At 36.7% G+C, this 14206-nt stretch overlaps 1 pseudogene; it reads right to left on the reverse strand.

Moving 5' to 3' along the window:
• Positions 1 to 238: 238 nt before the first annotated feature.
• LOC147608874 (pyruvate dehydrogenase (acetyl-transferring) kinase, mitochondrial pseudogene) lies at positions 239 to 1106 on the reverse strand (annotated as a pseudogene).
• Between the last annotated feature and the right edge of the window lie 13100 nt (positions 1107 to 14206).

Genomic DNA, 14206 nt, shown 5'->3' on the forward strand with positions numbered 1-14206 from the left:
TTAAGAAAAAAAAGTATTAACAAAAATCAAAATCTCTTACTGTATGAAGCTTTAATAGAGAGCTCTAAATTAGGGGAAAAGAAGAAAGGAGAATACTCGTGATGATTAAGCTTCAATAAGAAGGAGAAGAGAAGAAAAGAAATACTTAAAAGAGAGGAAAGAGAAAGGAAATACTCACAAGAAAGCTTTCATGAAAAATTTGTTTGCATACGAGATAAAGGAAAAGAGTAGACATACCTTACTTGAGCTTGAGAAGGATAGGGTAGGAGAGGTAGAAGTGACAGATAAGATATAAACCTAAAACAAAACTCAGAGTACAAGTTTATTGTATTCAAAAGATAAAAACTACGTGGTAGCAAAAGAAACGACAAAAAAGTGGGATATTTTTACAGTATAGCGATGTTTTTTAACTCCTATCTTACCCAGCTCGAATAGCATGTGATGAAGCTGGGCGGGCACATACGCAAATGTAACTTTAGGGGCATCATCACCATATGTCCGCATGCAGCCCGAACGAGCGTCGTCGATAGCGTTCTGATGCACGATATAGCGAGGGGGCTCTCTTTTATGGAGATGAGGCCGACGTAACCTGGCGGTTGGCTCTACTACTGGTGGAAGGCGACGTGCTGACCTATCAACATGCGGATGCCAGTCCTTGACATGAAGAAGCGGTCGAGGAATTGGTGGATCTTGCCGAGGACGTCCTTGAGGCCTACATTATTCGACTGTACAAGCTCGCTTTTGAGCTCTTTGATTCCCATCGCCATGCAAGGCACCACGTTGCTGTGCCTTAGTTTTATCTGACTTATCAATTCGGTGAAATTAGACTCGTCGTGATTCTCTGTGATCCAGGGAAGTTGTGTAGTTCTTTGAAGGAGTTGATTCAAGATGTGGGTGTTGGAGGAAAGCCCGTGCGGCAGATTCTCAAGCTCCACTACTCGGTGCAGGAACTGGGCCGACAGCAGCAGCAGGTTGTTGGGGGTGGGGAAGACCCCAAAGTCCATCATGTTCTTGAGGGTCAGTCTGCTCTGCCTCTTCAGGATCCATTGATGGATATCCTCTGTCATGCTCCTAGCAACAAAATCAGCCAGCTGTCGTGCCACCATATTTGATATTGCGCTTGTTTTTGTCGAAGGAGTCGAGCTTCGCCTTCTTGGTGGATCAGTTGGAAAAGTTGGCATTTCGTTTCTCATTCTTGATCAGCCTCGTTCTCTTGATTTAAATAGTTCTCGGATCGCGATTCGTCAACATCGGAGCATGGTGGTCCACCACCGAGACTCTCAATACCATGTATGATCTTCGAGCTCAACCCATTTTTATTAAAAATTTTGGATAGATTAGCCGCTTTTATAACTAAAATTTTTAAATTTTGAATCATTGAATTTAACGTTATAGATAATTATAACCAAATTTGAGCCCTGAAAATTACAATAAAGAATAGGCTTTTTGTGACATTGATTCATGCTTTCTTATCACATTGAGCACCTATCTTAGCAATGCTACTCATAATGAGGCTATCTACCACATTGGCTTTCACAAATCATGAACCGTGGTATCATTATTCCTATACTTATGGCCCAATGTACCCACATCATCTTGGAGCTACACTAAAAGCATACTTTGACAAGAAATGCTTTGAAGCCTAGTTTCACTAGGTTCAATAGAAGGCACTCCTTTTTCATTCCCTTGTAAATTTAAAGGCATTATTGACTATAATAATATGTAGTCTAGCAAAGGCAAGTAAACTACAAGTAAGCCATCAAGAGAACCTTTACTATGGTAACCCTAGAATAAGGGAAGACTTACATTAGGCCCTAGATGACATTTTTGAGGGTGGGGAATACTACTTAGTCCATCATGTTCTTCAGAGGCGACTCACCCCCTTCTCGCTCTTCAATCTATATCCTTCATCAGGCTCCTAATATTGTGGCAGAATAACCGATCGCCTTAGTGCTACTATACAAATGGACTAAGAAAGGGTCTCTTTGCTCAATTCTTAATCCTTTTTCTAATGAAAAGGGATTTGAGGTGGGCCAATGGGCGGGGTACACATTTTATACACTAGGGTTACAAACTCCTTAAAGCTCATTAGCCCAAATTTGAGGCATATTTCCTATAATCTAGTGTAAGAGTTTGTCACCCTAGCCCCCCTCCCCCCCCACCACCTCTTTGTCTTTTTTACTCTCTCTACTTACCTTTTTAATTCACTTTCCTTGTGGGACCCCTCGCATCAAAAGCTTGGGCAAAAAGTGACCTAAAGTTTACACAATTTTTGTTTTCCTTCAAAAAGCTATGAAAGCCCCTCCATATTTACCTAGAATGTATTAAAAAAAACTTTTTTGGCCTCTATAACCATAACATAAGTGTGCTTTTTGCATCCATAGCAACCTAAATCAAGGTATTTTCTTCCTTCTATATTCCTCCTCCTTGTTTCGTTCTTCCACCTCTATGTTTTTAGATTTCAATCTTCCATAGCATACTCCTATGAATTCTCCTTCTTCCCAAGACTCCATAGCCCCAAATCATGAGGTGCCCCTTGCTTCCTCCTCCCATCTATGTGTTTTCAAGTTTTGTAATATCTAAAGACTTCTTTTATCGTTTATTTTCCTTTTTTCCTTCTCCCAAACCCCCTACATTTTAGTTCATAAGGTGTTCCTTTCTTCCTCCTTCCATCTCTATGTATTCAAGTTCTACATCATCTATAGTAGTCAGCCACCATCGACACTCTTAATAATTGAGTTCATGCCATGTCTGAAATAGACTTTTTTTCAACCCAATGAAAAATTGAGTTTTGCATAGATTAACTGATTTTTTTGACTAAAATTTTGAATCTTCAAATTCAAGGCTAGGCAAAATTACAACTTTTTTTTAAAATTTTAAGTCTTTAATCTTTAAATTCAAGGCTAGGTAAAATTACAAACTTTTTTTTTCAATTTAAGTCGTGGAAATTACATAGAAAGAAACAAAAATTACACTAGTTTTTAGGTTGTGTTGTCATGGGGCTGTCATTGAGCATCTATCTTGGCAAAGCTTCACCAATGAGGTTGTTTGCCGGATGGGATTTCACAAATCATGAACCGTCTGCATTATTATCCCTATCCTTATAAAAAGAAGAGGGCCAATGGACCCATGAAATCTTAGAGCTATGCTAAAAGCATGATTCAACAAGCAATTCTTTGAAGCCCAATGTAAGGCACTCCTTTTTCATTCCCTTTTAAAAGTCAATATTGACTATGATAAGTAAGCCATCATTATCACCTTTAGTATGATATCCCTAGAATATTACTATAGCACATCGAGGACACAACATCGGTAGTTGACATCATTTTTAGAAGGGGGAATGTCAAGGCTTTTAACGCTTCTCAGCACGTCTTTTTGTTACAACAAGGAATGTTGCTTATATACTTAGCAGTATGGCCTAGAAAAAGTACTCCCGCTTCTTTTTCCACCATGCTGCTTTTATCATTTGAATGTCCTAACCTTGCTACCTTGGGATTTTTTGCAAGTTTATGTCTAACCTATCACTTCTACCTCTCCTACCCTATCTTCCTCTTCTTGTTTCCTTCATCTCCTATGCAAACAAGCTTTCCATCAAAGCTTTGTTATGAGTATATCCTTTCCTTTTCCTCTATTCTAAGTTTTTCTGTTCTGCTTTTTTCCTTATCATTGAAGCTTAATCCTAACCCTAGCTTCTACATAGAAACCTTAATAAAGAGCTTTGATGTATAGCTCTTTCTATTAGGATTTCTATGTAGAAGCTAGGGTTAGGCTTTAATGAGAAGGAAAAAAAAAGATTCAATAAGTTTTCTATGTTATGCAAAAACTTTCATTAAGAAAAATGAGATATTTTGGAGTAATCATTCATCTTTGACACATGGGTAAGGAAAGGGAGGCCCTTCAAGGAGGCGCCTATTTTATCATTTGAATGTCCTAACCTTGCTACCTTGGGATTTTTTGCAAATTTATGTCTAACCTATCAATTTTACCTCTCCTACCCTATCCTCCTCTTCTCCTTTCCTTCATCTCCTATGCAAACAAGCTTTCCATCAAAGCTTTCTTATGAGTATTTCCCTTCTTTTTTCTCTATTCTAAGTTTTTGTATTCTTCTTTTTACCTTATCATTGAAGCTTAATCCTGACCCTAGTTTCTACATAGAAACCTTAATAAAGAGCTTTGATGGAGAGCTCTCCATAAAAGCTCTCTATTAGGATTTCTATGTAGAAGCTAGGGTTAGGGTTAATCCTAGGCTTTAATGAGAAGGAAAAAAAAGGATTCAATAAGTTTTCTATGTTATGCAAAAACTTTCATTAGGATTTCTATTAAGATTAGGGTTTTGTATATGCTTTCTCTTAGGGTTAGGATTAGGTTTACTAATACTTTTTTTTCTTTATTTGATTTGATTTTATAAGTTATCCACACATACAAGCCTCATAAGGTAAGGGATCTCTCTCTTTTATGTTTCCTATGCTTTTACATGTTATCAGGTTTTTTTATTTTTTCTCTCCTCTATCAATAGCCTTTTCATGAGAGCTATGCTTCTCTCAAAAAGTGGCCATATGCATTAGACTCTTGCATGAGGCTAGTGCATAAAGCTTATGCTTTAGCCATACACATAAGCCTCATACACAAGGCTAGTGCATAAGCCTCATGCATGAGACATGCATTTGCATTGAAAGCTACCGGCATGTATTGGAAGCTATTGGCATGCCTAGGTAGCTATTGGCATTCCTTGGTTGCTACCGGCCTCCTTATTCACAAGTCTCATTTATGTTTCTTATTCATAAGCCTCATGCATAAAGCATATGCATATGGCCTTATGCATATGCCTAATGCATAAGTCTTATGCATGAGGCTAAGGCATATGGCAATCTCTTGAGAGAAGCATAGCTCTCTAAAGGCTATCCATAGGGCATAGAAAAAATAACAAACCCTTAGCTTAAAACCCTAAACTTACAAACCCTATAAGATGTAAAAGGATAAGAGAAGAAACATACAAGAAAGAGATCGCTTACCTTGTTAGGCTTGTATGTGTTGAAAAGTTAAAAAATCAAACCAAATTAAGTATTAATAACAAACCCTAATCTTAAAAGTCCTAAAACTTACAAACCCCATAAACATGTAAAAGCATAAAAGATGAAACATAAAAGAAAGAGATCTCTTTATGAGACTTGTATATGTGTTGAAAACCTACAAAATTAAATCAAGTTAAGAAAAAAAAGTATTAACAAAAATCAAGTTCTCTTACTGTATCAAGCTTTAATAGAGAGCTCTGAATTAGGGAAAAAGAAGAAGGGAGAATACTCGTGAGTGATGATTAAGCTTCAATAACAAGGAGAAGAGAAGAAAAGAAATACTTAAAAGAGAGAAAAGAGAAAGGAAATACTCACAAGAAAGCTTTTATGGGGAAAGCTTGTTTGCATAGGAGATAAAGGAAAAGAGTAAACATACCTTGCTTGAGCTTGAGAAGGATAGGGTAGGAGAGGTAGAAGTGATAGATAAGATATAAACCTAAAACAAAACTTAGAGCATAAGTTTATTGTATTCAAAAGATAAAAACTACGCGGTGACAAAAGAAGCGACAAAAAAGTGGGATATTTTTACAGTATAGCAGCGTTTTTTAACTCCTATCTTAACCAACTTGAATAGCATGTGATGAAGATGGGCGGGCACATACGCAAATGTAATTTGCAGATCTCCATACACCTCCCATTTGGGGGCATCATCACAATATGTCCGCATGCAGACCGAACGAGCATCGTCGATAGCAATCTGTGTGATAGCGAGGGGGCTCTCTTTCGTGGAGATGAGGTGGACGTATCCTCGCGGATGGCTCATACTTTTTTGTAGAAGGAGTCAAGCTTCGCCTTCTTGGTGGATTAGTTGGAAGAGTTGGCATTTTGTTTCTCATTCTTGATCAGCCTCATTGACCTATAATGTATTAGAAAAAACTTTTTTAGCCTCTATAATCATAAGTGTGCTTTTTGCCTCCATAGCAACCTAAATCAAGGTATTTTCTTCCTTGCATATTCCTCCCTTGTTTCGTTCTTCCACCTCTATGTTTTTAGATTTCAATCTTCCATAGCATACTCCTACGATTTCTCCTTCTTCCCAAGACTCCATAGCCCCAGATCATGAGGTGCCCCTCGCTTCCTCCTCCCATCTATGTGTTTTCAAGTTTTGTAATATCGAAAGACTTCTCCTAAGGTTTCTTTTCCTTCTTTCTTTCTCCCAAACCCCCTACATTTTAGCTCATAAGGTGTTCCTTGCTTCCTCCTTCCATCTCTATGTATTCAAGTTCTACATCATCTACAGTAGTCAGCCATCAACACTCTTAATAATTGAGTTCATGCCATGTTTGAAATAGATTTCTTTTCCTACCCAATGAAAAATTGAGTTATGCATAGATTAACTGATTTTTCGACTAAAATTTTGAATCTTCAAATTCAAGGCTAGGCGAAATTACAACTGTTTTTTTTATTTTAAGTCTTTAATCGTTAAATTCAAGGCTAGGTAAAATTACAACCTTTTTTTCAATTTAAGTCGTTGAAATTACATAGAAAGAAACAAAAATTACACTAGTTTTCAAGTTGTCTTGTCATGACTATCACTGATGAGCATCTATCTCGGGCAAAGCTTCTAACCAATGAGGTTGTTTGCCAGATGGGATTTCACAAATCATGAACCGTCTGCATTATTATCCCTATCCTTATAAAAAGAAGATGCGCAATGGACCCATGAAATCTTAGAGCTATGCTAAAAGCATGATTTAACAAGCAATTCTTTGAAGCCAATTGTAAGGCACTCCTTTTTCATTCCCTTTTAAAAGTCAATATTGATGATAAGTAAGCCATCATTATCACCTTTACTATGGTAACCCTAGAATATCTTTATAACACATTGAGGACACAACATCGATATCTGGCATCATTTTTAGAAGGGGGAATGTCGAGGCTTTTAATGCTTCTCCCCACGTCTTTTTGTTGCAACAAGGAATGCTGCTTAGCAAACGAAAAAACACTACTGAGAAGAGCTTGTTTGCTACTCAGCATGATTTTTAGAACAAAAAAAATGTTGCTACACTGTAAAAACAAAATGCTACTTAGAAGTATGGCCTAGAAAAAGTACTCCCGCTTCTTTTTTCACCATGCGGCTTTTATCATTTGAATGTCCTAACCTTGCTACCCTGGGATTTTTTGCAAATTTATGTCTAACCTATCAATTTTACCATAAAGTGATGCATAAAAGATTTTTTTAATTATAAAAGTGTTACTTTCACCAATATTGATTTTTATGCATAAAGTGATGCATAAAAGAATTTTTTTTATTATAAAAGTATGATTTTTATTAGATTTAAATTCTATGCATAGAAAGATGCATATTGGATATTTTTTATTATAAAAGAGTGATTTTCATTAGATTTAAATTCTATGCATAGAAAAATGCATTTTTATTATTATAAAAAAGTGATTTTCATTGGATTTAAATTTTATGCATAGAAAAATACATATTGAATATTTTTTATTATAAAAGAGTGATTTTCATTAGATTTAAATTCTATGCATAGAAAAATGCATATTGGATTTTTATTATTATAAAAGAGTGATTTTCATTAGATTTAAATTCTATGCATAGAAAAATGCATATTGAATATTTTTATTATAAAAGAGTGATTTTCATTAGATTTAAATTCTATGCATAGAAAAATGCATATTGGATATTTTTTTATTATAAAAGAGTGATTTTAGTTAGATTTAAATTCTATGGATAGAAAAATGCATATTGGATATTTTTTTATTATAAAAGAGTGATTTTCATTAGATTTATATTCTATGCATAGAAAAATGCATATTGGATATTTGTTTATTATAAAAGAGTGATTTTTATTAGATTTAAATTCTATGCATAGAAAGATGCATATTGAATATTTTTTATTATAAAAGTGTGATTTTCATTAGATTTAATTTCTATGTATAAAAATTAGATTAAATATAATTTTCATTAGATTTAATTTCTATGGATAAATAGATGCATAAAAGGATTTTCTTTTATATAAAAGTCTTATTTCCATTGAAGTTGGATTTATGCATAAAAAGAGGTATAAAGAATTTTTATATCAAAATTAGAGTTGTCTTTGATTCTATGTTTAATTTCTATGAATAATTGATAAATGAATAAGTAAATACTCTATGAGAGAAAAAAATTATATCGTTTCATGTTCACTCGGATGGTAATGAAAAAACTCAAAAAAAAAACTATCAAAGTGGGAATTTCAGATAAATGATTAAATTATTCTTCATAGGAATTTGTGATTAGCTTAGAAATTAGTTAAGTAAATATTCAAAAGAAAATCAAAATTGAAAACTTACATAGAAATCCTGTTTTCTTAAAGGAATGTCTTACGGCAGAATGCTGGAGCGAGCATTTGGTATATGTGTTTTTCTAAGGGAAGTTCGGTTGCAACAGTGGGGAGTGTTCAAAGGACGGCTCACGTGGCAAAAACCTGCCCAGGTCTTGACTAGCCTCGATATGGTGAAAAATGGTGTGCTTCTGGTACGATGGGCGAGGGCCGACGAAGCGGTCCCTGAGTGAAGTGCCAAGACACATAAGGAGGATCCTGGAGGGTTCTGACTAGGCGATGCACTGGCTTGCGATGCTTAGGACACCCATGCGTGTGTCGTGGAAGATATGTATCATGACAAAAAATTATTGTAATCTGTTACTGGATCTCATTGCTGAGCAGCTAGTCTCGACGAAGAGTCCAGAGTGATACACTTGTTTTTGAGAAACAAGGAACTGGATGGAAATTTTGAGTTATGATACCTGTAATGAATAACTGTTTGTTCAATGGATCATTTTATAAGTTCAAGTTTTAAAGAGGAGTGTGTGCGGATCTGTTTTCTAAAGCTAAAATTAAGAAAGGCATTTAATTATGGGTGGACTTGTCTGGTTCTACCAATTCTAGTGGTTAGGCGGTGGCTAACCCATGGAGGCTGGAATCAGTAGAGTTTTAATAATAAAATTGTTTAATAGGAATACACTTAGAACTCGAGTAGTTAAATAAAAGCCTGAAGACTTCTCAAATGAATAGATCAACGGCAGCTGTGCCTGATTTAATTAGGAAAAAAAGCGTTGAATTCTTTAAGTTAAGTCTGTAATAGTTTTCCTTCTATCTGGTTTATTCAGATGAAGGTTAGTTTAGTCTCTTGACCCCGTTAGAAAATTTGTTAAGAAATTCAAAAAGATGGAATTGTCCCCATTTTTCGGGCATGGAAAATTTTCCCAGTTTCGGTTTTTGGAATGACCACCAGTTTAGTCTCGTGTTGCCCAGACATTTGAGGGCAAGGCTCCGAGTGGGAATCCCTGCCCCACGTAGGAGGGAGCTACTTCCGCTGCCAGCAATCGGGAATCCGATGCACAGAGGGGACAGTGGGATCTCACAGCTAGTATCAGAGCGTTGTTGTAAACTTATGAAACAGCAACAGAAACTACCTAAAATTCTAAAGTAAATTTGCGAAAAAAAATATTTTCACTTGCTAAGATTATATTTGAAATGAATTCATAAATTGAAAACTCATAAATTGAATTGGATTTTTAGATGGATACCCCAAATTTAAAACTCATAAATTGAATTGGATTTTTAGATGGATAACCCAAATCTGTCTAGCATTCTTAGACTTTCTTAGAGTCAAGATATGATCGCCTTTATCTTCGAACATCTCGTCAACTCCGCTACAACCCGTGTAAGTAGAGTGAGGCTTTCCCGTCACTTTGAAGATCTATACTTCCCTGATCCTACGGAGCGACGTCGGTATATGTGGTTCTCTGGAGGAAGATGTATTAATATCAATACCAATAAAGACTCGGGCAAAATATTTCCTTGGCCACCATGATCTTGATAAGGCTAGGGGTTGTTCATTATGTACAACTCTTTAATCATTCACCCAAGAATTTTAGAATTTCTTGCCGGGTTTTTAGGCTTCTTAGTCGCTTTATCCCTAGAAGTAGAATTACAGCACCTCTTTCAGTGATAAATCGTGTTTATCATGGCATGTCTCCTTCGCAGTTTTGCTTCTTTATACGTACATGATTGAGGCAGTGACTTTGGAGCCGTGATGCTCTATGTATATATCTCAATCTTTTGATAATAAACGATGTTTTGCAAAAAAAATTTCAAATTATTTTCATGATTGTGAATATGGTTGATAAAATTATCAAAGTAAATCTTGTTTCAAGAAGTATGATGAAATAATTATCTATTTAAAGAAGAATTAATCGTAAAAATTAAATAATCATAAATCTGTTGTCAAAGTTAAGTTGACAAAAATCTCATTTTATTAGAATCATGAGGCGCGCGGCCCATGCAAGGCAACCGGATCCTCTAACCGGTGTGATTATACTGATAGCACCAGAAGATAGATACAAAACAACATTTATAATAGAATGGGGAGTATTTGCACGTAATGTGATGAATTTTGGACTGAAAAATGCTCCCCCAACATTTCAGAAGTGGGCATAGGAAGTGTTTGAACCACAGTTTCAAGGAAAGACGATGTGACCAGCACCGAATGTGAAACTAAGTTGAGACCCTTTGATTTTGATATGAGGATCAAGGTTACAGAATTCAAGGAATTCTGTTTGGAATTCAGACCTGCGATCAGAAAGTCTTGGGATATGGATTTAAGATATACTCATTGTATTCAAAAGAAACTCAAAACTGAAAACTTGCATAGAAACCCTGTTTTTCTTAAAGGACTGTCTTACGCCAGAATGCTGGAGGGAGTATTTGGTATATGTGTTTTTCTCTCTTTTCTAAGGGAAGTTTGGTTGCAACAGTTGGGTGGGGACTGTTTAAAGGATGGCTCACGCAGCAAAAACCTACCCAGGTCTTGACCAGCCTTGGTATGGTGAAAAATGGTGTTCTTCCGGTAGATGGGCGAGAGCTGACGAAGTGGTCCCTGAGTGAAGTGCCAGGACACCTAAGGATCCTGGAGGGTTTTGACTAGGCGATGCACGGGCTCGCGGTGCTTAGGACACCCATGCGTATGTCATGGAAGATATATATGTATGATGATAAAAAATTATTGTAATTTGTTATTGGATCTCGTTGCTGTTGTGACCAAGTGGTCCTATCAGCAGAGAGTTCAGAGTGATACCTGTTTTTGAGAAACAAGGAACTGGATGGAAATTTTGAGTTAAACACCATATTCGTGAGTTTGGAAATCGCCCAAGTCCCATTTTTGTAATACTAAAAAGGTGGGACCCGATTAACATGTCTATAAGTTTCTCAAAACCCTATCATGTGACCTATCATTGGAAAGCGCTTGAAAAGAGGGATCTATTAAGCTTTAAAGCGCACAATTTGGAGTAATGGTGTTCAAGTTATGGCAAATCCAAAGTTTTGATCACGTGTCCCAAACTTATGGGAAATTCCCATATTCCCCAATATGGTGTTGTTATGATATCCGTAACCAACACTACAAGACAATGCTGCCATACACGTGTTTCATACACACGATAAATTACGAGCGTGTGTATGGTCGCGCATGTATTTGAATAGTATCGGGCGTGTGTATATTGGCATTTAAATTCACATGTATATTGGCATTTACCAGCGCGTGTATATACACGCACTTATACACGCATTAATACACGCATCAATACATGCTTTATTAAGAAAAACTAAATTTCTTTATAAAATTAAAAACTATTTTCTTTAAACCATCTCATAGTACATTATAGTATATATCATTACACAATCCCACTACATGCATTTACATACAAAAATAAATCATGAGATGATAATTAAAAGACAACACATACAATATAAATGTCATCAATTTAGAACGATTAAGTGATGGATTGGTTAGGGTTCGATCTCATCTTCAATAAGATCCATCCTTGCCAAACGATCAACATCAATATCCATTCGATCAATTTGTAAGGCTACGATTAAATTTATTCTACTATCGATATTCTGTCCATTGATAATGGTATCGATGTCCTGATCATCCTCATCATCACCATCATCCTCAATGGTAGGGTCATTCTCATGATCGTGAGAAATGGCACGCTCATCCTCATTATCATGATCATCTCTTATTTCTTGATCATCGATCACAACATCTTCATTGGCATGTTCGACATCATCTTCATTGCGGCTTGTTACATCCTCCATATGCTCCATATCAGTGAATGTATTATACATCACTTTGGAACGTGGTGCAATAGGGATGACGTACCATCATTTAATGTCATGCACCATTGGCAGATAGATAACCTACTCAAATACACATACTGCAGTAATTAATTAGCATATCAAAAGTCAAGGGGTACGCGAGCTTAGATATATATGTACATGAAACACATTAGTAAAAAAAATGCATACCTGCTCACATTGTTGAGGCAATACGAGCCTATCTTTCTTTGTTTGCCAAAACTTTGTAGAGTCAATAGTTACATAGCCACTTGCATGGCATTTTATCGTTACATTAGGCCCTTTTTCCACCACGTTCATTTGCCATTTGACATCCAAAATGTACACAAAGAAGCGACGAAAGTCAAGCCTAAATATGTCTTGGATTGTGCCACAGTAATCATCCATTTTTCCATTAGCTCCCTCAAAGCTACTAATGACACCGCAATCTTGTGTATTCCTCTTTTCATCAATTCTTTGTGTTAAAAAATGCTTGCCTTCACACCATATAGCATTGAACATACTGCACTGGACCAAAATAGAAGCAATATTTGTGTAAGCAATGTGAATAAATATTAAAAGCAAATCACTTACAACTAATGCAAAACATTAGTTCTATGTACCTTTAACATGCATCCTCGTGCATACCCCCATTCTTCGGCCGTGATATGCAACCCCTCGTCGCTCTTTGCTCTCTCCATTTTCTCATGCAACCAATCAACATGGATATCATTCGGAAGTGTTGCTAGATGCTTAGGGTACGCCTTACGAGAGCCATGTTGCCTCTGAAGAAATAGAGCTCTTTCTGCTTGCCTTTTTGTCTTTGCATCCTCATATCTTGTAACCCATCTGCTCATCACATCACTATTAAGGATGCAAGTGAAATTGAGATCATCAATCAATGTTCTGTCAATTACTTTACTCTGTCCTTTTCCTTGAGGCACAATAGAGGTCATCCTCAAGTCCTCTTCATTGCTCCATAATCGTGGCAAAGAGCTGTCCACCTGACCAGGAAATTCTGAAATATATACAAGAGACTCTTGTATCAACCAACCCTCGGCCATGCTTCCTTCAGGCCTTGCACTTTGCCTCACAAAGTCTTTTAAGGTCTTCATGAAGCGCTCTAGGAAGAACATCCAACGTGCATGCACAGTGCCACATAAAGCAATTTCGTCCACTAAATGCACAATGAGATGTAGTTGACTTGTGAGAATGGTTCGCGGAAAAGTCTCCTCTACCAAACAAACCACCTCCACTGCCATAACACGTGCATCATCCAACGTGGCTGGATCAATTGCTTTGGAACTAACATATCTGAAAAATAAATAAATAGTACGTTATACCTCATGCACGTTCATTTTGTGAGGTATAATGAAGGGTGATCTGACATGGGTTTTATATACCTCACAAGCTCGCCCATCTTATAAATACATTTTTTCAAACTCTTATTTGCACAATGGTCGATGCTAGTAGGTAGTATGAACTGCGCACATAAGAGCACATGTATGTATGGTTTATGGCATTACAAAATTTAATTTCAGCGTACAAGACTTGGAAAACACTTACTTGGAGCATCTTGTGCCAATCGTGGAACTTCAACCCATATAGTTTCTCAACGCCTCTTTTCTTAGTGGTTGTAAAGGCTCCCTTCAATGATCTCATGCATCCAGTGGGAGTACGCAAAGTGGTGATGGCCTGCTTTACCTGCTTCTCCTCTTTCTTTGATATAATCCATGGTGCAGGCGGAAGACGAATGTGCCCACCCTCCTCTCGTGGCCAAGCTTGACGCATACGTCCTGCGACCCGCAAGTCCTCCCGTACACTAACATTGTCTGGTTTACCAATAACATGTTCCCAAATACCAGATCCCACATTCTTGAAGATGTGCATGGGATCAAGAAGATGGTTGATCTTAAGATGGGTCCAATATGGTAGCCGAAAAAAATGGAGTACCTACACAAGAGATTGCTCTATGTGACCTTTAATCCAATTAGAGACTACACAAAACAAGAT

This window comes from Cibotium barometz, chromosome 52, assembly GCF_041138505.1.
Source record: "Cibotium barometz isolate CiBa-2024 chromosome 52, ASM4113850v1, whole genome shotgun sequence".
NCBI classification, from domain to species: domain Eukaryota; kingdom Viridiplantae; phylum Streptophyta; class Polypodiopsida; order Cyatheales; family Cibotiaceae; genus Cibotium; species Cibotium barometz.